Below are 21,371 nucleotides of genomic sequence, written 5' to 3' on the forward strand. Positions count from 1 at the left end.
CTTTCTATATGATCCAAATTTTAAGTATTGCTTACTCACATGCACACGATACTGGAAGCAAATGCTATAATTTACTATAAGTACTATAAATAATATTTAATTTTTATGAACTTTATTGATGAACTTTTTTACTGTACTTTCCAAATTTCTTACTGGAATGTGTTTTGCAATCACAAAACAGAATTTATTCTTTAAACAAAAAGTAAAAATGCTATTTTCAAGTTTAATTCCATATCCAGTAAGTGATCCTTGATTGCACAAGCACCAAAACAACTCCTTGCAGAGTGACCAAGCCTAAAATAGGCCTGACAGAAAGGAAAGGAGAGAACAGTCCCTACTTCTGGAAGGAACATTGCAACTGAAACAGTCTGAAAAGGAAAGGTGAGTGAATACAGTAGGAGAACATCAACAGGCTGCAGTGTATAGTTTTTGCAGTAGAGCAGATAGGAACATACAACTCAAAATACAGCTCTGTGTTATACCACAAAATATCAAACCTCTATTCTTGTAAATTTAATGCTGTTTTTACATGCCTTGTATGTATGCATGCTCTATGTAGAGCCATGTTTTTTTAAAAACCATCTGGGTTTAATAATGTCTGCTTGTGTAGATCACAGCTTTTGTCTATGGAAGCTAATAACTCTTCATTTTATTAGAAAAAATGTGGTCTAATTTTTACAGAGTTTTGGCCACTGATATAAGTACTGGTGCTTTAAATACAGGATCGAGATGAAAATGGTTTAGGACATAAAAGTATTTGCTACCCTATAGGAAGTCACGCGTTTATGGTTAAGTAGGTTTGATGCAGAACCGTAGATCAGTAACCGGCTTCATGTCAACCTGTTTAGGATGTTCATACTTCCACTGAACGCACTGAAATTCTTAAGGAAATTATCTATAATCACTCCACAAATAAACCACCGCATGTAGTTTTTTGTTTCTTTTATTTCTAATTAATTTTGTTGGTACACTTTGGACGTGCATAAAGATCATAATATTATAGGGAGTTTGTACCTATACATAATGTATATTGATTCTTCTTTTTCTATTTCCTCTCCTCCCTTTAACTTTTCTTCCCTCCTTTGTTTCAGTTTTTCCTTCTAGTCCCTTTTCTCCTTTTCTCTTTCCTCTGCCTCCTTTGTTCCACTTTTCATTTGATCATTTCTTCCTATTTCCCAAGATCTATTTTATTCCATTTAGATAGAGAATTTCAATTGCTTTTAACATGTGTTTTGAAAATAGAGCTTAGACATGGGACATTTTGGATTCAGTGAAAGAAATTAAAGAAGACAAAGCTTTAAGGAATCTGAGAGTACTTCGAATTCCAAATTCTTGGTTTAAAGATGGGGCCAGTACAGTTTGCAGGAACTTCATGTCTCTGCTTTGTCGTTTGTTGACAAGTAGAAGATTCAGAGTGATGTGAAATTGGTGTCCCAGCTGCTCAAGGTCAAACACAAAAGGCATTAATGAAACTCTGCATCCCGAGTGACAGGAGAATGGGAGTGTAATGACACCAAGGCCTTCTTCTCGCTTCAGGCTTCTGGATTCTCCCTATAGGCCTGCACCTGTGCTCCAGCTCTCTTTCTGTTTAGGCCCTGCTGGTCCAAGCTTTTCCTTGGTTCTGGAAGTGAGTCAGTATCTTTCCTCTAAATACACTGTTTACTGAGAACAAATCCGAAGGAAGTTTCCATGACTCACAGCATAGAACCTGAGGCGTCACCCAGAGCAGAGAAAGAGTTGCTTGCATCCCACAGGTCAGTAGGCAGGACACAGCTGTCTCCTGATTCTCTAGAAAATACATTAAACACTTTTTTAAAGCTGCGTAGGAAAGCTTTGTACTTGATCTATTAACAGGCTTGCCTTAACTCAGTATCTTAAACTTCCTAATTTATCTCTGGAATAACAGGTCAAGTTGACAATTCAGAATGAATGGTTTTATTCTCAACAGCAAATATGACATAATTAAATTCTGTGGACACTGAGTTCTCATTCCTCTTAACAGGATTTTCTCTCCCACTCAAAAATTGTTTATCAGATGATTTCAATGTTTTATGCCCTTTTCTTCAAGAGCTGGTAATTCAGTAGTTGTTTTTAGTTGTCCTGAATCAATATTCTTGTTCAGACTTAGTGTAACCAGTACTTGGAAAATATCTCTGTGTAGCTTGATTTCTTATTAACAGCTAAATAAATTATGGGCTATTGAAAACAGATAAATATTCATAACTGCAACACTTGGTGATTTAGCTGGTGTGTCACAAATTCTATTAGACTGTGGTCTGAATGACACTCAACCCACCAAGATCTAAATAAGGAAAAGATGAATGCAGTTCATCTAAGAGGCTATTTCAGAGTGTATCACATATACATCTTACTCACACAGGAATCTCAGTCAAACTGGAATGACCCAGGAGCTCTGTTATCTCTCACTCATTTTCTAATTCTGTCTTTGCTATTTAATAAGATAAATGGCACCTGGGGTGATTAACATAGTAAGGATTATTTATTAAATTATACAGAGCAAAAGAGACATTTCAAATAGATGTTATATGAGTCTGGTACTATACAAAATCTGTAATGTGAAATATTTTTATATCTAAATCTCTGATAGTTCTGTTATTATTTTAATTTTAATCTTTATTGGCCATAAGCAGAAACCTGAAAAAAAATGAAGCTATACATTTTTAAATTGTTTTTGAAACTGTGTGAACAAATTATACATCCTCTTTCCTTTGTCCCAAATTTTGCATTGTTTATGTTTTGAGAAGTGTCTATTAAGTGCCCACTAAACATACATTATTCACATAATGCATGCTGAGTCAGTGGCTGTAGTTCAGTACACTTCAAGTTGCAGACATTGTGATTAAGGTGCCTCTGTACCAGTTGCAGCTCAGTAGTATGGGGGTTTAGACAACCAGATAAATTACTATCATATAAAGTTTTATAAGAAAACAGCAAATCAATTTGGGGCATAACAGAGAAACTATACCTAATAAAAGAGAATTTGAGATGTTGTATTATTGAAGAGCAGCTAAATTATGCTACTGTAATAAATTAATAACAGAAAAGTAATTAAGCTAATTGATGGTACATACCTGTAATTCTAGAACTCTAGGGGGCTGAAGCAGGAAGCCTGCCAAGTTTGAGGCCAACCTAAGAATTTAGCAACTTAGTGAGACACTGCCTCAAAGTAAGAAACAAAAAAGTGCCGAGAGGTGCAAAGACTTTGGGTTCAATCCCCCCAAAAAAAGTAATTTACCAGAGCAAATGTTTATTTTTCCTTATTGTGTGTCTTCTGCAGGTTGGTAAAAGTCTAACCAGTGTTCTAGGATGGTAAAAATCTATCATCTTGTAGCTTTGCCATTTGAAACACCTGATTTCCAGAGTCTCTAAGGTACCAGGCACAAGAGGTGTCGCACAGGGTTTTAACTCAGAAGTGCCGCGGGGTGCTTTCACTCACACCTAGCTGCTAGATCCCTTCATGTGGTTCTGGATGACTGTAAGAAGGCTGCACAGTTTAGTGTTTTTGTCTATTTGGCAATGAGGAAAAACTGGGTATGGATGAGCACCAGCAATTACCATTTTTCTGGAGGAAGCTGGGGCATTTAATGTGTTCTCTCCTTGAAGAAAGAATGGTGAGGAAGACAGCATGTGTATAGGAAAAGTCTGGAAGGAATATTCAATAAATAGACAGATTTTCTTATGACGTGAGACAAGAGGGCAGAGAAGAATGTCCGCAGAATTTACAAGTAGGCTTAGAAACATTGCAAAAGGCTTGATATCTGAAGGGAAGATGACTCCCAAGTTTAGAGGATGAAGAATAATATCTGACCTACATCTTATTGAAGTCTCCTCTGAACATGGTGCAGTGAAAAGAATAAGGAGAAATGGGAAAGAAAGAAAGAAAGAAAGAAAGAAAGAAAGAAAGAAAGAAAGAAAGAAAGAAAGAAAGAAAGAAAGAAAGGGTTTTGGATATATTACAGCAGATGAAATAAGATGCTGTAACAGAAAATGTTCGCCCCAGTCAGTACACTGCAATTTGGTAGTTTCCGTTCCAGTTCTGGTTGCTTCTGTCTCTTGGAAACAACTGGTCACTATGGTGCACATTGTATAAACCAATGCCCAGCTGACGAACCATTCCGCCTCTGTACTTCTACCTTGCTTATCTCACATAAGCACTAGACCACCAGTGATGAGGGCCTGATATTCAGGGAAAGATCCCAACCAGTGCCTATCTTTGTAAATAAATCTGCTTTCAAATCCTGGGTGTTGTTTCAGTGTTTCTGCTTGCCATTGCAATGTGAGAATCTGAAAAGGAATGAAAAAAGAGAGGAAAAATAGAACATAAATGGTGGAGGCATCCATGCAACTCAGCATGCGGCTGCACCTGGAGAATGAAGTCAATGACCTTGGAACTGGAGACCCAGGGACTGGAACTGGTGGTACCAACCGCAAATACAGTGAAGCAGGGAAAGGAAATGTTTCCAAGCCAAGCTATGACACCGTGCTAAAAAATATGGAACCCATTCAGGAGAAAGATAATTTTACATATGAATGACAGTATTGTCAAATGTCCTGAATTTAAAATCTTAGCTCTACCACATGAGATTGTGTACATCACTTCGCACCTGTGAACTTCAGCTTCCTCATCAGAAAAGAGTGACAATAAGAACAATGTCTTCATAGACACATTGTGACCATGAAAATCACTACTTATTGTAAAGTCTTTTGCACACAGGAGGTGCACAATGACTTTTAGTTAAAAAATAATTATGACGTAAAAAGGATAAAACCAATAACAAATTTTTAAGAGAGGAGAGTGGTAATTAAATAAGGTGCTTATAATGGGAAGACATATAAGCAGGAAAGCACAACACAATTTGTTGAGATCTTATTTAATGAATGCTGTCCATATGCTTTTAGATACACATCAGTATTCACTACATTCAGAGATTCTTTTTTGATAGCAGATTTTAAATATTGTTTGAATACTGCCACTTGATCCTTGCTGTAAAAAAGCATAAGTGTATTAAAGACATACTACTGACTGTGCCAGCGGAAGGTCAAACAGATCAATCAAGTTCTTTAAGTCAAGGGAACAACACAATAAATGACTTTCTTTTATCGATTTGGAAAAGGTTGAAAGTTTATGCAGCAAAAAGTCAGTGATGTAGAGCACTACCCACCAGCATTTTGCAGTGGGAGGCAGGATCTTGTTGAGGAAAGAGTCCTAGGCTTGGAGGATACTAAATATTGCTCTGCCGTAAGTGTGGTCTGAAAGTGACATTGCTGCTTTACCCAGTAAGACAGAGGGCACTTTAATGACATGATTTGAGACACTGTCATATTTCTATGAAGCAAAACATGGCAATAGGTACTGAGATTGATATCCTCCAAGCCTGGGTGCTCAGAGTAAGCATTGCATAGCTTTAAAATACCTAGAAATGTAGAAATTTCCTTCACATGTGGATTTTTAGGTAAGAGTCTCTATTCATAGTACAACCAAATGCACAAGAGGAATTGCAGTCTTTATTTTGTAGGGAACATCTGAAAAGAAATGTAGCTTATAAGAAGTTAATAGAAAAGATTATAGGTTTGTTGGCCAAGGAAATGTCCAAATAAGCAAGTTAGAAATACCTCAAGGGGCAAGTTAAATGTGCTAGTAGAGTAGAAATATGTGTATGAAATATAGCTGCAAAACTTTGAAAAACAAATTTCAAGCATTTTAAATTAAACCTATTATCAGAAAATAGTCTCTACAATTTCAGTCCTTTTCAATTGACTGAGACATAATTTTATGACCCAACATATGGCTTCCACTGATGAAATACAGAAAAATATAAATATTTTTATAAATATTTATTATATATATTATATAATATTATATATTATTATATATTATATAATTATATATTATTATTATATATTATATATTATTATATATTATATATTATATATATTATATTATTATATATATTATATTAATATAAATATTTATTATACTCTTTTCTAGGACACCTAGAAAATACCAGTTAGGTCAAGGAAGATGGTAGATCTTTGATGCTTCTATATAGTTTCCTTTCTCTTCTCTCTTCATTCTTTCTTGGTTACTTTCAGTTTAGTAATCTTATCAATGGTTCAGAGATAGATGTTAAAGTCTCCTAATACAGCGGCAGAATTGTGTTTCTCTCTCTTCAATGTGTTAATTTTTATTCATGTGTATTAAGGTTCTGTGTTTAGATGCATAACGTTTAAAAATTTTAAATCTTCCTGAAGAATTGACCCTTTTATCACTATGAAACTCTCTTCCTTATGTGTAGTTATATTCTTTGTCTTGAAAATTTTTATCTGATACCAGTGCAGCCCTAGAACCTTTTTGTGCTTACTGATTACATGGTATATATCTTTTCAACTATTTATTCCACTTACTTGAGTCTTTTATGTTTGAACGGCATCTCTTACCATTTGTGTAGTTATTGATGTTTGGACTCGGGTATTCTTATTTTATTATTTTTAGTTCAATTATTCACTCACCACTTCTGATGTCATTCTTCTTTTCCCCTTTTCCTGACTTCATTTGTGTCATCTGCATCTTTATAAAATTTATTTTAATTTAACTGCTGGCCTTAGATATATCTGACCAGCACATTTTGCATATATATTATGCATTGAAATATGGCTAATGTTTAGAATTATATAATCAAAACACTACTTGCTATATTTGGTATATTAGGGTCTTTAAAAAATATCACATATCATTTTCTTTCAGAAACATGGAAAATTTACAGGGTGCCAAAAGAGAAAACCAGAAATGATGGACTGGAAGCGAAGAAGAATAAACAGATATGATTTAGCTTGAAAAAAGAAAGCTCAAGAGATAACATTTCCTTTAAATAGACAAAATGTTTTCATGTGGTGACCAGATGTTTTCATCTTTACCAAAAGAAAAGCATTCATTGTGACAAGGTGGAATTAATGGTTGGGGACACATACACTAATTTTTCAATTATTCCATGATGTTAAATCTACTAATAAATGTTAAATAACATATTTGCCTTAGTGTCTTTAAGCAAGTACTCCATATGTCCTTGAAACCTGTCGTCCTGCCCTCATTCTTACTGGAGATCCGTGATCAACTTGCTTTTGATGATTTAGTATGGATTTACTAGATACAGAGGAAAGAATTAGATGATACTGGTAAATATTACAATTTTGAAATCCCATGCAAAATCTACTACCCCTGGCATTCTTAAGGAAAAAAGTTTGGCACAAAGTCATAATTTTATTTAGGGATAGAACTACAGTTTTAGCAAATAAAGTACAGGATGTTCACTTAAATTAGAAGTTCAGATAAATAATGAATTTTTTTGTATAAATATATTCCATTCAATGATTAGGACATGCTTATACTAAAACTTGACTTTAAGTTTATTTGAATTTCAAATTTAAGAGATTGTGTTGGTGACATTTTTTCTGGCAATGTTCTTTGGGGATCAGTAAATAAAAATTATTTTTAAAATCTGATACTTAAGGCATTTTGTGTAAGAGAAAGGAACTAAATGATTTTATCATGTATTTGACTGCTTCTCTTAACTCACCAGATATATTAATAACTTTGGTCAGAGATGTATGTGCCTGATATAATGTGCAGCTTTACAAATATTTACAACTCTTTACACAACTTTCACTGGAACATCCACAACCATTTACCAAGAGAAATATAATTTTTAGAAAACTTACTATAGGTTTTCATTTATCACTCGTACACATATCTACACTCTTATGAACATAAAAATATATCTGAAAACATCTACCCTGCTTATTTGAATACATATTCTATTTGGATGTCTCATAAATTAAGCAATATAATTAACACTTGTGCGTAAAATATCAGCTTTCTCTCTCTTCTGACTACGAAGTTCTCAGACATCTATAGATTAGAAGTCACTGGATACTGGACAACTCAACTCTGCAAGTTGTGATAGCCTCCCGAAAGGACTATCATCAGTTCCTTCTCTCTTCTCCTCATAAAAGTTTGGAGTATAATTACCTTCCCCTTGAATGTAGGCTGGTTTTAGTGATTTGTTGTCATTCTAATATACGTGAGGTTAAATCATAAGAAAACATAAGTTACCACACAAGTCATTTGGTGAACACGGAATCTTGGAGCAGTCTTTCTCAGAGCCATCTGCCACACTATGAAAAGCTCAAGCCACAGAAAGAGTCCACATTTGCTGACTTAGCTGCTTGTGTTCACTTACAAGTAGAAGCAACTGACCGTTCCTCCAGTGACTAATCCTGGGTGAAGGCTCTCTCCCTAATCAAACTTTAGGTGGTGTCTTCTAAGTCTTCTCCTTGACTATATTTGAATCTTGGATCCATCTGTGTTGTTGGTTTTAGCAAGAATCCTTCTAAGTCAATGTAGAAGAAATTCTTTATTGCCTACTCCTGATATGTGACCTATCTTCAAAAAGAATTCTGTTTGATCAGTCTAGCAAGATCTCCTTTCCCCATGTTTCCTCTTGGTAATTTTCCATCCAGTAATACCCTCAACTTATTCCTTGGTTAGAAATTCCTAACATATTCAAAAGAGCCTAACTCTTTACTGAGGAGTCTTTTCCCTATTATAATCGGTTTTTTTAGTATTCTTTTTTCATTTCTTTCCTTCTATTACCTTTTCTTTCTCCTTTCATGTCCCTCTCTTTCCCTCTCTCTGCTTCTGTCTGTGTCTCTCTTGCTTTTCTTCAATTCTTTGTCTTTCTTTTTTTTTATTTTTTGTTTTTCTTTCTTTCTTGGTTTCTTTCTTTTTTTCATCTTTTTTTTTCCCTTTCCCATTTTAACTCTAGTTCAGCTCTGTCCAGCCTTTAGAAAAGTGTCCAACACAGTTTATTCTTTAGGTGACGATAACCCCACCTGAGTCCATGAGAAACCCAAAGTGTCAGCTTCCCAGACAAGACAGTCAACATCTAGAATTGTGAGGAATAATGATGAGTTATTGTTTTAAACCACTGAATTCTCTAGTAGTTTATTTTGTCACAGAGAAATGAAATACTTGTTATTTAAGGATTTTTTGGATGGTGACATTTTCATTAACAATATATCTTTGTGGATGACACAAAAAAGATGCCATATATCTTTTGGATCAATATTAAATGCAATTTAAAAATATACAAATGCTTTCTTAATTCAACAGTACATAACTGATAACTTTCATAGTATTTATAGATGAATTAAAATTGTTATAATTTATATTATTTTACCTCTTATTTTAAAAAAAGAAAAACCATTATCATTAACAACTACTACTTAAAATTTTCTTTTTCTTTGCTATTCTCATTAATATTTTCACTGGGTTCTTTAATTTATTGCTCTTAATAAATGTGTGGTACTGTTTTTACGATCCCTGTTTTACTAATGATGAAACTGAGATCCAAATGGGTTAAGTGATTCATTCAGTATTTCACCATCAGGATTTAAATCAGTGACTTTTTATTTCTAATTCCTGGCTCTTCTCCAGGAAATCTGGCCAGATCCAAATAATAAACCAACATCCAAATCTGGAAGTTTCCCCTATTTGAATTCTGAGGCTATTACCTTTCTGAGGGATAAACACTGTTTCACTTTTGGGAAATTCATATTGGGAGAGATTTGATGTTTTCCTAAGAAATCACACAACAAAGAATTCAGATTGAATTTCACTCTGGAGATTACAGTGCTGGTTTTTTCAAGATCCAGTTTTGAATTTTGTTTTAATGAGAACACAATGTGACAGTAAAGGAGGAAATATGAGAACCAGAGAGGGGAGGATCTGGATCCCTGCAGGTCTCAGGGTAGACAATGGTGCAGAAGCCACAAGAATTCTCATCTCCTGCTGCCTCAAGCCAAAGCAGACTCCTGCCTCTCCAGAGGTCTCCAGCCAAGGATGTGACCTGCTGAATATGCATGAGTTCTTTAGGGAAGCACAGTAGAAATACCTGCAGTGTGTGTTAAGTCGTGATGCACTTCATAACTAAAGCGAAGTCCCCACACCAGTCGCCAGCTGTAGTGAGGTGTGGCTCAGCGGCAAGACCTCTTTTCTGGGCAGTCTCAAAAACACTGCTTGACAACCAATTTGTCATTTCTCCCTTCATGTCCATTTGTTTCTGAGAGGTACTCTGAAATGCTACTGTCCAACAGGACATTCTGCATTAATGTGAGTATTCTCTGATTAACACTAGCCAGTGTGGTAATGGCTTCTAGCCACGTGTCTGTTGAGTATGCGTGATATGGAGAGGGTGACTGAGGAACTGAATGTTTAGTTTTGTTCAATTCTGATTAATTTAAAGAGCCATGTATGACTATTTGCTACCAAGGAAGCACAGCATAGACTACAAGATCCTTTCCATTTTTGAAAAAAAAAAAAGGAAATAAAGTTAAATATTCTTTGCTTTTTGAGATAGGAATTTCTGTTGCTTCTGGGTCATGATGCTGTCGGAAGAAAGTTTCATGGATTTGAACTCTTAAAACCGCATTCAAGCTTTCTTATATTGGAAAACTAAGTAAGTTATAATAATTCTTGTTCCAAAAATTTTAAAAAATAAGCTGGGGAAGGCTTGTTGGATAAAATACTGGATGCCCAGTTGAACTTAAGATAAACAACCAACGATGTTTTTCAAATTGGTGTGTTCCCCAAGCAACAATTTCTGGAATAATATGAAGTGTTATGATTGCTTATATAAAAATACAAGCTTAATTAGGCAGCTTATATGTTTATTTACTAAATCCAGCAACCTTAGTTGGGAGAGGAATATCAGTCACCTTCTTAACTTTTTTTTTTTTTAAAGGAAATAAAACAGATCAGTAAAGTGAAAAAACAAATCAGTGATAGAATAGTAGAAAATCCACAGTTATTACTATATTGCATGTTATTATCCTCTAAATAGTTCCTTATACTGCCAACCCCAGGCTTGCACAGTCAATCAAACAACATGTTGTTTCCCTACTTCAGTTATAATCTCAGCCTATGTTGCCTCTGGTTGTTTATGCGGGTTAGGACTGGGGGGATAGCTACCTTGCTGCTTCTACAGGCCAGCTGACAGATTCTCCTCCAGCACATGATGGTGACTGCTTGACTTCCTTGCTGCTTCTCCCCGGCTGTCAGGGCCTTTGCCAGCACACAGCAGGCTACATGGCTTCTTTGCTGTTTCTGCCTGTCTTGCAGGGTGTTGCCCCTGGTTTTCTCCTTTTTTTCTGGATTGCTGAATTATCTCTCTTCATGGGCTTCAGGTCTCCTTTCAGATCTTTCCAGTGACCATGGAACCCACCTCCCCACTCCTTTTCTTCCTCATGGTGCTATCTTCTAGGACCTGGACACCAAAACTTGGAGAGACTCTTTCTCTGTTGCTCACCATTCTGCCATTTTCATGGAACTCCTCAGTCAGCTTTTTGAAGGTGGTCTGTACTTCCCCAGCACTGGAGGAAAAAGCAGTGTCCACCAATAGCAGAAAAGAGCTGAGGCTCTAGTTGTGTGGGTAAGGTGGACTATGCGCCATCCTCCACAGCAGAGCAGATAGCAACTTTGCATAAAACATTCTAAGTAGAAGAGGCCTGCAGGAGCCTTCAATCTGTGTAGACAATTGGTACCTGTGAGATTGGGAAGCCTGGAGAATTCTCACAGATTCTGAAGTTGTGTGAAACAGTTTAATGGTATAGCATGTGCTCATCCATGAGTGTGCTTAGCAGTTACAATGCCCTAGGTTCAATCCCCAGCTCCAAATCCCACCCTACCAAAACCCAATAACACTAAAACAGAAAATAACTAGTGCTCCCTACGTGCTGTTTCTTCACTCTCAATCACAACCTCTCTTTCTCTTCATAGATAATCACTATACTGGCCTACTACTGCATAGATTTAATTGTAATTAAGTCTGTTTACAGACTTTCTACAAATGAAATCCCATGCTGTGTCATCCAGGGTGTAAGTTTGTTTCTGGAATAAAAAGACAGACACTGGCAGTCTCTCATCTCCTGGTGTAATCAAAGGTGAAAATCACTCCCACAGGTTTCAGTCTCTGTGGACTACTGTGCTTATAGTTCTTCCTTCTTTCGAATCAAGATTCTTTGAGCCCAACTGCCTGATCCTTGGGCTCTTCTCTGGATCCTACTCCTCAGTGGCACTGGAACCTCAAACTTGGTCCATTCTGTCTAGAAGTCTTGATACCATCTCCGTCTTTCTGGGTATCTCATGTGCTCAGGTAGAAGTTTCCTCCTAGCTTCATATTTTTCACTGTCTCTAGTCTCTATAATTCTTTACTGCTGCAGGAATTCTTTATGTCTTCAAATTGTTCTTTGTTGCTGTTTTTAGAATCTGCTAGTTGTTCTCGCAGAAAAACCAGTCCGGAATATCTAGTCTCCTATTTCCTGGAGCAGATTGCTTAATACGCGAGACCTCAATAGATTCTATGAATTGTGAGCAAGACTAGAATCTGATTAACCTCAGATCTAGCTTTACTTTCAGATCTAGCTTTACTTCTGCCGCAGAAAGGTGAGTTTCTGGGCTAGGGAAGAGTTTTCTAGGGCTCAAGGAATAATATGAGTTTCATTTCAAAAAATAACAAGAAATAATCATGGATTTATGTGGTGTTTATGCTACCTCGTCTGCTCCAACTAGGAACAGGAGAACTCAATAATCTGAAATATGCTACAGTGATTTTTCTAAATCTTATGTATGGCTTTGAGATCATGAGTTTTTATGTTTTTTGAAATGAATTTAACTTGTATTATTGGATCACAATTGCAGTCACTGTCAAAAATCCACTTGTTAATTTAAAATTTCTTAACACTAAATGATTTAATCTTAATAAATTAAATAAAATCTTAATAAGAATCTATACAGATGTCCAGGCACATAGCTTAGTGGCATAAAAGCACCTGGCTGCCAAGTGCAAAATCCTTAGTTCAATTCACATTACAAAAAAAGAAAAAAAAATCTGGAATCTATACAGAGTAAGAGCGGGGTCTTCCAAGGCACCTTTACTCCAATTATCTTCTTTTCCCAAAATTGCATTGTTCTTTTTTATTTGTATTTTTAAAATTTGTACGTGTCTGTACATCTTTATGGAATGCATTATACATGTATACAATGTGGAATAATCAAATCAAGATAATAATCACTTCCATTTCTTCACACACTGATAATTTTAGGTGCTGATAATTTTGTATTCTTAGAAACATTTTAATATATATCAGATGGTTTTAATCAGTAATTGCTCTAGTGTGCTAACAAAGAATGAGAAATAATTCCTCAGGTCTGTATTTTGGTGCCTCTTATTGATCTTTCTGCTTTTTCCCACTGCCCTTCCTAGTTTGCAGAGACCACTAGTCTGTTTATTTATGACATTAACTTCCACAAATAAAGAAGGATGTACGGTGTTTGTCTTCCTATGTCTGGCCGATTTAATTTAATCATCTCCAGTTCCATGCATGTTGCTGTGAATGAAATTTTTTAATGGATGGACAATATCCCATTGTGTATTTATAACATCCTTCCTACTGGAGGACATCTGAGTTCATTCTACATTTTAGCTATAATAAATGGTGTAGTAATGTAGAAGTATACTTATCTTTTCTGATACAATAGCTTTATCTCCTTTGGGTAAATACCCAGTAATGGAATTGTTGAATCATATGATGGTTCTATTTTTAGCTATTTGAGGAAACTCTATACTGTTTTCCAAAACTGTTGTGCTAATTTATGTTCTCAACAATAGTATGTAAGAATTCTCTTGTGTCTGAATTATTGCCAGCACTTATTATCAAAATATATTCTAGATTTTACCTAATTTTGAAATTAGTTAACACAATTAGGTTATTGACTAAACTTAAAAGTGATATGCAGTACTTAAAACGATAGTGTCACGTACTATCACTCCCATGTTTAATGAAGCACAAAGCCAAGACGTGGCATCAATAGAGGTGTCCATTACTGGATGAAGTGACACCAAAAATGTAATATTTATACATAAGGGAGTATTACTTAATCATAAAACTCATGAAATCTTATTATTTGTAACAATATGGATAGATCCATGAAAGATAAGTGAAAAGATCCATGCACAGAAAGCAAATATTTCATATTCTTCTTTATATGTGGAAAGCAAAGTAAGTGAACTCACAGAAATAAAAGTATAATAGAGTTCACTAAGGCTATAAAAGTCAGATGGGGGGTGTCTTATTCACTACCTTCACTTATGGAACAGTTAGGCTTGTCTCAAGCGGGGGGTCACTGAGTTCTGAGACACCTTCAAGGCATTTTTCATCTTGTCCCTGTACAAAGTATTTGGTTTCTCTTTTTTTATTTAATTAAGTTTATTGGTACAGTTTGCATATGCATAATAATCACATTCACTATAGGAAGTTTGTACTGTTAACAATGTATCTTAACCCCTCTTCTTTTCCCCAATGGTTTCTTTTTTTTTTATTTTGAAAAGAATAAAACAAAACAGAACAAAGCAAATCAAAACAGAACACTGCAAACAACACAGAGCTTCACAAGACAATCAGATATCAACAGTACCTACCATAATGACCCTTTTATTTGAAATAGTTGAGCATACCTTCGCACACAGTAATATCAAACATAACAAAATAACCATTCAAAACAAAACCATTCAAGAGAATGAAAGTATTACAGGACATTCAAAACCAAATAACAGGAAATGAACAATGACTACTATTAACATCTCATTTTCCTTAAAAAATTTGTTTATACCATCACACATAATGAAATCTAATAAGACACAACAGGATAGAACCAATCAAAACAGAAGAACAAAAGCATGGTAGGACTTCAAAGCAGATGATGGTAAATCAGCAATGGCTGCCATAATGTCTTGTTTTCTTCAAAGTAGCTGCTTGTACCATCACACATAATAAAATCAAACAAAGCAGAATAAAACCAATCCAACCAATGAATGAAAACATTTTAAGAGTTCAAAGCAATATAATGGGAAACCATGATTACCGTAAAATCTTATGTATTCTTACCATTTCTTATACTAGGGAGACTATACGGTATTTACGCATCTGAGTTTGATTTATTTCACTTATGATTATGGTCTCAAATTGCACCCACTTATTTATAAATATCTCAATGTGATCATTATTTATAGCTGAGTAGTACTCCATTGTATACAAATATCACATCTTTTTATCCATTCCTCAGTTGATGGACAGGTTGTTTCCAAGATCTAGCTATTATGAATTGTGTTGCTATAAACATGGGTGCACATATATCACTGTGGTATCATATTTTCAGTTCTTCTGAGAATATGCTCAGAAGTAGAATAGCTGGTCAAATGGGACTTCCGATCTCAGCTTTTTGAGGAATCTCCAGACTGACCTCCACATTGGTTGCACCAGTCTACACTCCCACTAGATGTGCAGAAGAGTTCCTTTTTCCCCACAGCCTGTCCAGCATTTGTTGTTAGTACTTTTCTTGATCCTGGCCATTCTTTCTGGAGTGAGATGGAATCTTAGTGTTGTTTTAATTTGCATTTTTCTAATGACTAATGATGCTGAACATTTTTTCATGTATTTATTTGCCATTTGTATTACAATGATTTATTTTTGATGGTGCTAATTTCTTCACCAACAATATCTCATTTGCTCTCAAAAACATGGTTCCTTCTAGATTCAAATTTAAATTTTTCAGATTTTCTGTTTTGCTTTTGTACTTGATTGTCACTGTAAATCTGCTAAAAGAACTAGCAGTGCCCATCTCAGTCTGAATGTTGAGCTTTCTTGGAATTTTCTTCTCCAGATTAATTAGTCCCTTACCCTTAATCTCAGTTTCCTGTAAAGTATCAGAACGTAAGCAAAATGTAGATGAGTTTTCTGACAAAGTGTATTGCACTCCAAATCCTTCCAAATTTCTTTTCTGATTCACTTCCAAAGGCTTCTGAACCATATAATCAGGTAGAATCACAGCAATGACCCCATTCTTGGTATCATATTCTGTTTTGGTCACTTTCTTCTTCCCTAAGAAAAATATTCGACAACCACAATTTAAAGTGGAGAGATTTATTTGACTCTTGGTTACAGTCAATGATCGACTGATTCTTAAGCAGAAATGGCATAGCAGAAGGACTAAGGTGGAGGAAAGCTTCTGATACCATGGTGGCCAGGAAACAGAGAAAGAGGGGAGGAGCTGGGGAGGAAGACAGAGCTTTGCAGGTCACATCCTCAGTGATACATCTCTTTTGACCAAACTTCACCTCCTAACAGTAATATAGCTACTGCACCTCTGTGATCTAATCACCTCCCCGTAGCCACTCCTCTGAACCCAGAAGTTTTTGAAGGGGAGCGTTTGATATCCAAACCACAACACAGGGTGATAAAGTGATATTGGTTAATAGGTGTCAAATTATGCTAATTATATAATAGACATTAAAATGTATGAAAGGCAAATTCTAATGTTCTGCAACATAACAGGGTGACTAAAATTCTCAAGAACTATTTTATAGAGATCTAGAAGAAAGAAGTTTGGAGGTTCCCAGCATAAAAGAATGATATTTAAGAATACTATTATGGTTTGTGTCTAGATGTCCCCCACAAAACTTCATGCAGTCATGGGGACAGGCTTCTAGAGTCTGTGATTGATTCATGGTCCAATGCTGGGCTTATGGGTGTGAGTGTTGAACCTACCCTGGGCTGGGCAGCCTGCGTACAGTACAAGGGAAGCAAAGAGGCTTGCTCCTCCCTTTTTGACCCTTTAGCTCTTGTTGCTTTCGCTGTCTTCTGCCACTATGAACTGTTGCTCTCTGCCATGTGTCATGCTGCCTTGGAGCCAGGTAAGTGTGGACTGAAATTCCCACAAGCTTTCCTTCCCTAATTTTGGGAGTGGGATCTTTTGTCCCAGCAATGAGAGAAAAGTAATCAAGACAAATACAAAAATACTAATTACTGTGCGTGATACACAGTATTATCACACAATATTCCATAAATATATACAAGTATTATTTGTCAACAAAAAACCAGACGCCAAAATATATTCCAAAATCGGGCTGGGTACTTAGATATATTACTCTTCAACACTCCCTCAATTTTGTTTTGTTTTGTTTCATTTTTCTTTCTTAGAGTTGACCTTTGAATTCAGTTTTGTAGCACTATGCCCTAAACTAAAACCAAGATGAATCAAAGATCTAAATGTTAAAACAGATATATTTAACCTACTGGATGATACACTAGGTAGAACTCTTGAACACATAGGCATAAGCCAGGACTACCTGAATGGAACTCTAATTGCACATAACACTCTTGTTTTGAAGGTCTGTATCACTTCCACTGTTTTTTTAATTGGCTTTATTCTGTTTTATTTTATTTGGTTTTATTCCAGCAAAAATAAAAAAATATGATTGTATAAAATTAAACATCTTCTCCATAGCAAAGGAAACAACCAATACAGTGAAGAGGCAACCTAAGAATGGGAAAAAAATGTCAGTTATTCCTCAGAGAATAGCTAGAATTTATGAAGAACTAAAAAAAAAAAAAAAAAAAAAAAAAAAAAAAAAAACAAAAACAAACAAACAAAAAAAACACAAAACTCTCCAAAATAAAAGAACTAATTAAAAACTGGGCAACTGAAATGAATAGATGCTTCTCAGAAAAAGAAGTATAAATTGCCAATAATTACATGAAAAATGTTCAACATCTCTAGCTATTAGAGAAATGAAAATTTAAGTAACACTGAGATTCTACGTTACCCCAGAAAGAATGACCATCATTAAGAAATCAAATCTTAACAAATGTTAGCAAGGCTGGAGGGAAAAGGAATTCTTCTGCATTGTTTGTGGCAATGTAAACCACTGTGGAAATCATTGTACAGATGCCTCACAAAGCTAAAAACAGAAATTCTATTTGGCCCAGCTTTTCCCCTTTGACGTATATTCCTGAAAGAGTTTATTCACCATATTATAGTAATAGATATGTACTCATGCTTAGAACAGCACAACTTATTATAACTAATCTTACAAGCAGCCTATATGCCCACCAGTAGGTCAATGCATAAAGAAAATGCAGTATTTATCCACAATGGAGTGCTGTTTGCTATACCCAGGAAAAATGTAGTCATTTTAGGAAATGGATGAACCTTGAGACCATAACATTAAGTGAAATAAATTAGACACATAACCTTAAACATCACATGGTGTCTTTTGTAAGAGAAACACAAAAATATAAATAAAGGACAAAATAAAAGATAGATAATAGGAAATAGGGGATCAATATTTTGCAAATAGAGAGGAGACCAAGAGATGGAAAGAGGGAGTGGGATAGGAGGAAAAGGAGATGGTAAAAGAATTAAGATACATTTTGTACCTGTACCAACTCCCCATTAGGACTGTAATCATCATATACTGCAAATAAATGTTAGTAAAAACATAAAACCTGAAAAATGAAACAGCTCTATGGGAATACAGTTGTTATACTTGTAATCAGGGTGTTGTGTATCACCAAGAATGCTTTCCATGTGTCCTACAGTTTCCTTATAGCTATCCCAGAAATACATTTTTCTTGATTTAAATATCAAAAATGAAAGCCTTTAGTGAAAACAACAACAACAAAATAAAATGAAGCGCCATGAAATTCCTCGTGTCTACCACACTCCCCTCGTAACAAGAGCAGGAAATAAAAAATACAATATTGAGGACATATGAGATGAGTCGAAATATTCTTTGTTTCCATATCTTTTGTTGTTATCATGGATTTAATAACTTTCTGGCTATATCACTAGAAGGAGCACTGACATATTTTCATTCTGGATTTCTGAAAGTATTATTTTCTCCTGTCTGGACTTTAATTTTCTTCCTGGCCATTGTCAATAAAAAAAATTGTCAATAATTTTATTAGTTCTCAAAGACAAAAGGTGGAAAAATATCTTTCTGTGTGAAAACTATGATATTAGCCCAGGAAATAATCTATGAAATTACTTTTGAACGTGATATATTTTTTCAACATCTTCAATATCAAATCCCTCTGCTTTGAAACATCAGGATGTTACAATGATTTAGCAATTTTACTGATTAAACTCATACTTCATCTCTTTTCCTTGTATTAAAATGACTTTTAAAGCACTAGAACGTCATCCCACAAGGACAGGGAGCTTCCTGTTTCCTTCACTGGTGTCTACTGCACGTTAATTACAGTGTTTGGTACATAGCAACAACCTTAGTAAATACGAGTTGTCTGAACAAAATGCATGAAAGCGTAGAAATGCAGAATGTTAAAGACCAGATGCACTTCAGAGGTCCTAGAGTCCAAGACCCATTCCACAAATAGGAAACTTTCAAGTAACAGCCTGCCAAGGGCCACATTCAAAGTCAGAAGAATAACTGAAGAAACACCTCAGCCTTGTATTTGATCTCACAATCAGTGATCTTGGCCCCCTGTTCTGGTAACTACAAAACCCAGGACGGTCCTAACAAGTTTAAAACTAAATTATTCTGCCCAGGTCCCAGCCAAAAGGATTTTCTGTAACCCACGGGCAGCCTTCAGCCACCATCTCTTAGGGACGGCAGAGGCTGTGCTGGCGGAGCTGCGCCCTGCCCTGAGATGCTCTCTTTGGAGCATCCGAGTGATATTTACTGTAAGGACCACGACTCCCCCCAAAATTACAATGGCCATCCTCAGTGACAAGGAGGTCCTGAGCTCTTCCAACAATAAGAACAGCCGAAGTGGGCCACCAGTTTTCAGTCCACCACACACCTACTACTTTGACTTTCCTAATAAGTGTTGCAGGTATCTATAACTCTTCCAGTGTTCTAACCATGTCTTTCTTCTTTTTCTTTGCAGTGATGAGTAAATGATTTGAGTAATATGTATTGGACACCTGCTACATTCAAAGTCTCAAACACATGCCGTCTTCTTCAGTTACATCAACAATTCTAAATGGCGGGTACTACTGTTAACATTTCATAGGGAATGTAACATTATAATAAATGTTGGCCTTGAAGCTCTTAGAAATGAAATTGAGGCTCACATAGCTAGCAAGTGGAAAATGAAGTTTCTTTTATGGATCTTCTTATTTGAAATGCATTGATTATTTATGGCCATAGAAGAGAAACACCAAATAATATAGGGCCAAAGTGCTGTCATGGGACCTTTGAACAAGACAGAAAAGCATTCTGGAAAGACGGGCTTAGAGATCTTTGTATATATAAGCTGGAACCTCATATTGGGCAAACAACACAAATTTTCTGACTTTATTTTCCCTTAAGTGTAATGTAAATGTATGGTTGTCATGAGGATTGTAAAAGGTGGCTTAACGTTCCTTGCACAGTGACTGAGACATGGAAATGAGAGGTAACTGTAATTGTTACTAGCAGTAGTATCAGTCTTTATTTGAATACCTTAGTTGTGGATTGTAAGGGGTTTGCTTCAGTATGTGAACAAGTGTTCAGGAACTATCTGCTGTTTTCTCAACCAAAGCATGACAAGTGCAATGTAACAATCAGTATCCATAGAAAGTATCCTTTAACTAAAGCAAATCTACTTTGCTTTATAATCAGATGAGCTTCCAGGGAAAGGATGTGCAGAAAACATCTGTTTCAGAGAGCACATTTATATGGGACAATGGCAGCTTAGCTACAGAGATGTGCTACAGCTAGAATACTATTTCAGTTTAATGAAATAATAAACATACATAATAAATTAATACAATGCCCTTTCTTCACTAAGTATGTAATTAAAAATATTTACATGCATAATTATAACTTTTATTCAGTTTAATAGCTGTTGCTTTCCTTACAAGATATAGGTATACATATAAAAAAGTAACGAAAAATAATTCAATTATTTGAAATCTTTTTTTCAGATTCTAAGTGTTAATGACTGTCATCCTATTTGAGATCACCATTCCAGTATTCATTAACCCATGGAAATCCCATTAGTGTAGCTAGGATTGCCTGTAGGCCTTTTTGATAGGATTATAATCATGGTAGTAGATTAATTGTATCTCATGGACATTATCTAATTCAATTTCAATAAAGTATTTCAAATAGAAACATTTCATGGGGAGGAGTCCATCTAACTGGAGGGTAGGTAGGATCACAACTTGGAAGTCAGCTCATGAAGTTGATGACCAAACCATACCCAATTCCTGAATGACATAAATTAGTGAGGCTTGGTGGTGGCAGCCATGTGATAGCAACTTACACACCTAAACAAGTGAGTGTCCCATTATCCCAGGCGGCAAGAAGTGATTAGACAACTATGCTTTGAGGAAAAATAGAAGCTTTTGTGTCCATCCCTGGGTGGGGGCAGGAATCCTCTCTAGCCTGACTCTTTTGCCCCTGCTTTTGCTCTTTTCTTTCTTCTAACCTGGAACAAGGATGTAAATG

General features: G+C 35.6%; 1 long non-coding RNA gene across 2 annotated transcripts in view; it reads left to right on the forward strand.

Annotated features, from left to right (window-relative positions):
- Positions 1 to 20,990, forward strand: part of LOC134475435 (uncharacterized) — a 98,876-nt gene extending 77,886 nt beyond the window's left edge. Inside the window, exon 6 of one of the 2 annotated variants that reach the window (XR_010046549.1) lies at positions 19,825 to 20,990. This is a non-coding gene — a long non-coding RNA (uncharacterized LOC134475435). Of the gene's footprint in view, positions 1 to 6,766; positions 7,046 to 19,824 lie in introns of those variants that run through there. The other variant, XR_010046548.1, reaches the window with a different exon arrangement.
- The last annotated feature ends 381 nt before the right edge of the window (positions 20,991 to 21,371 follow it).

The sequence above is a fragment of the Cavia porcellus genome, unplaced genomic scaffold (genome assembly GCF_034190915.1).
Source record: "Cavia porcellus strain 051 isolate PalLab524CR breed Dunkin Hartley unplaced genomic scaffold, mCavPor4.1 scaffold_1, whole genome shotgun sequence".
Lineage (NCBI taxonomy): Eukaryota > Metazoa > Chordata > Mammalia > Rodentia > Caviidae > Cavia > Cavia porcellus.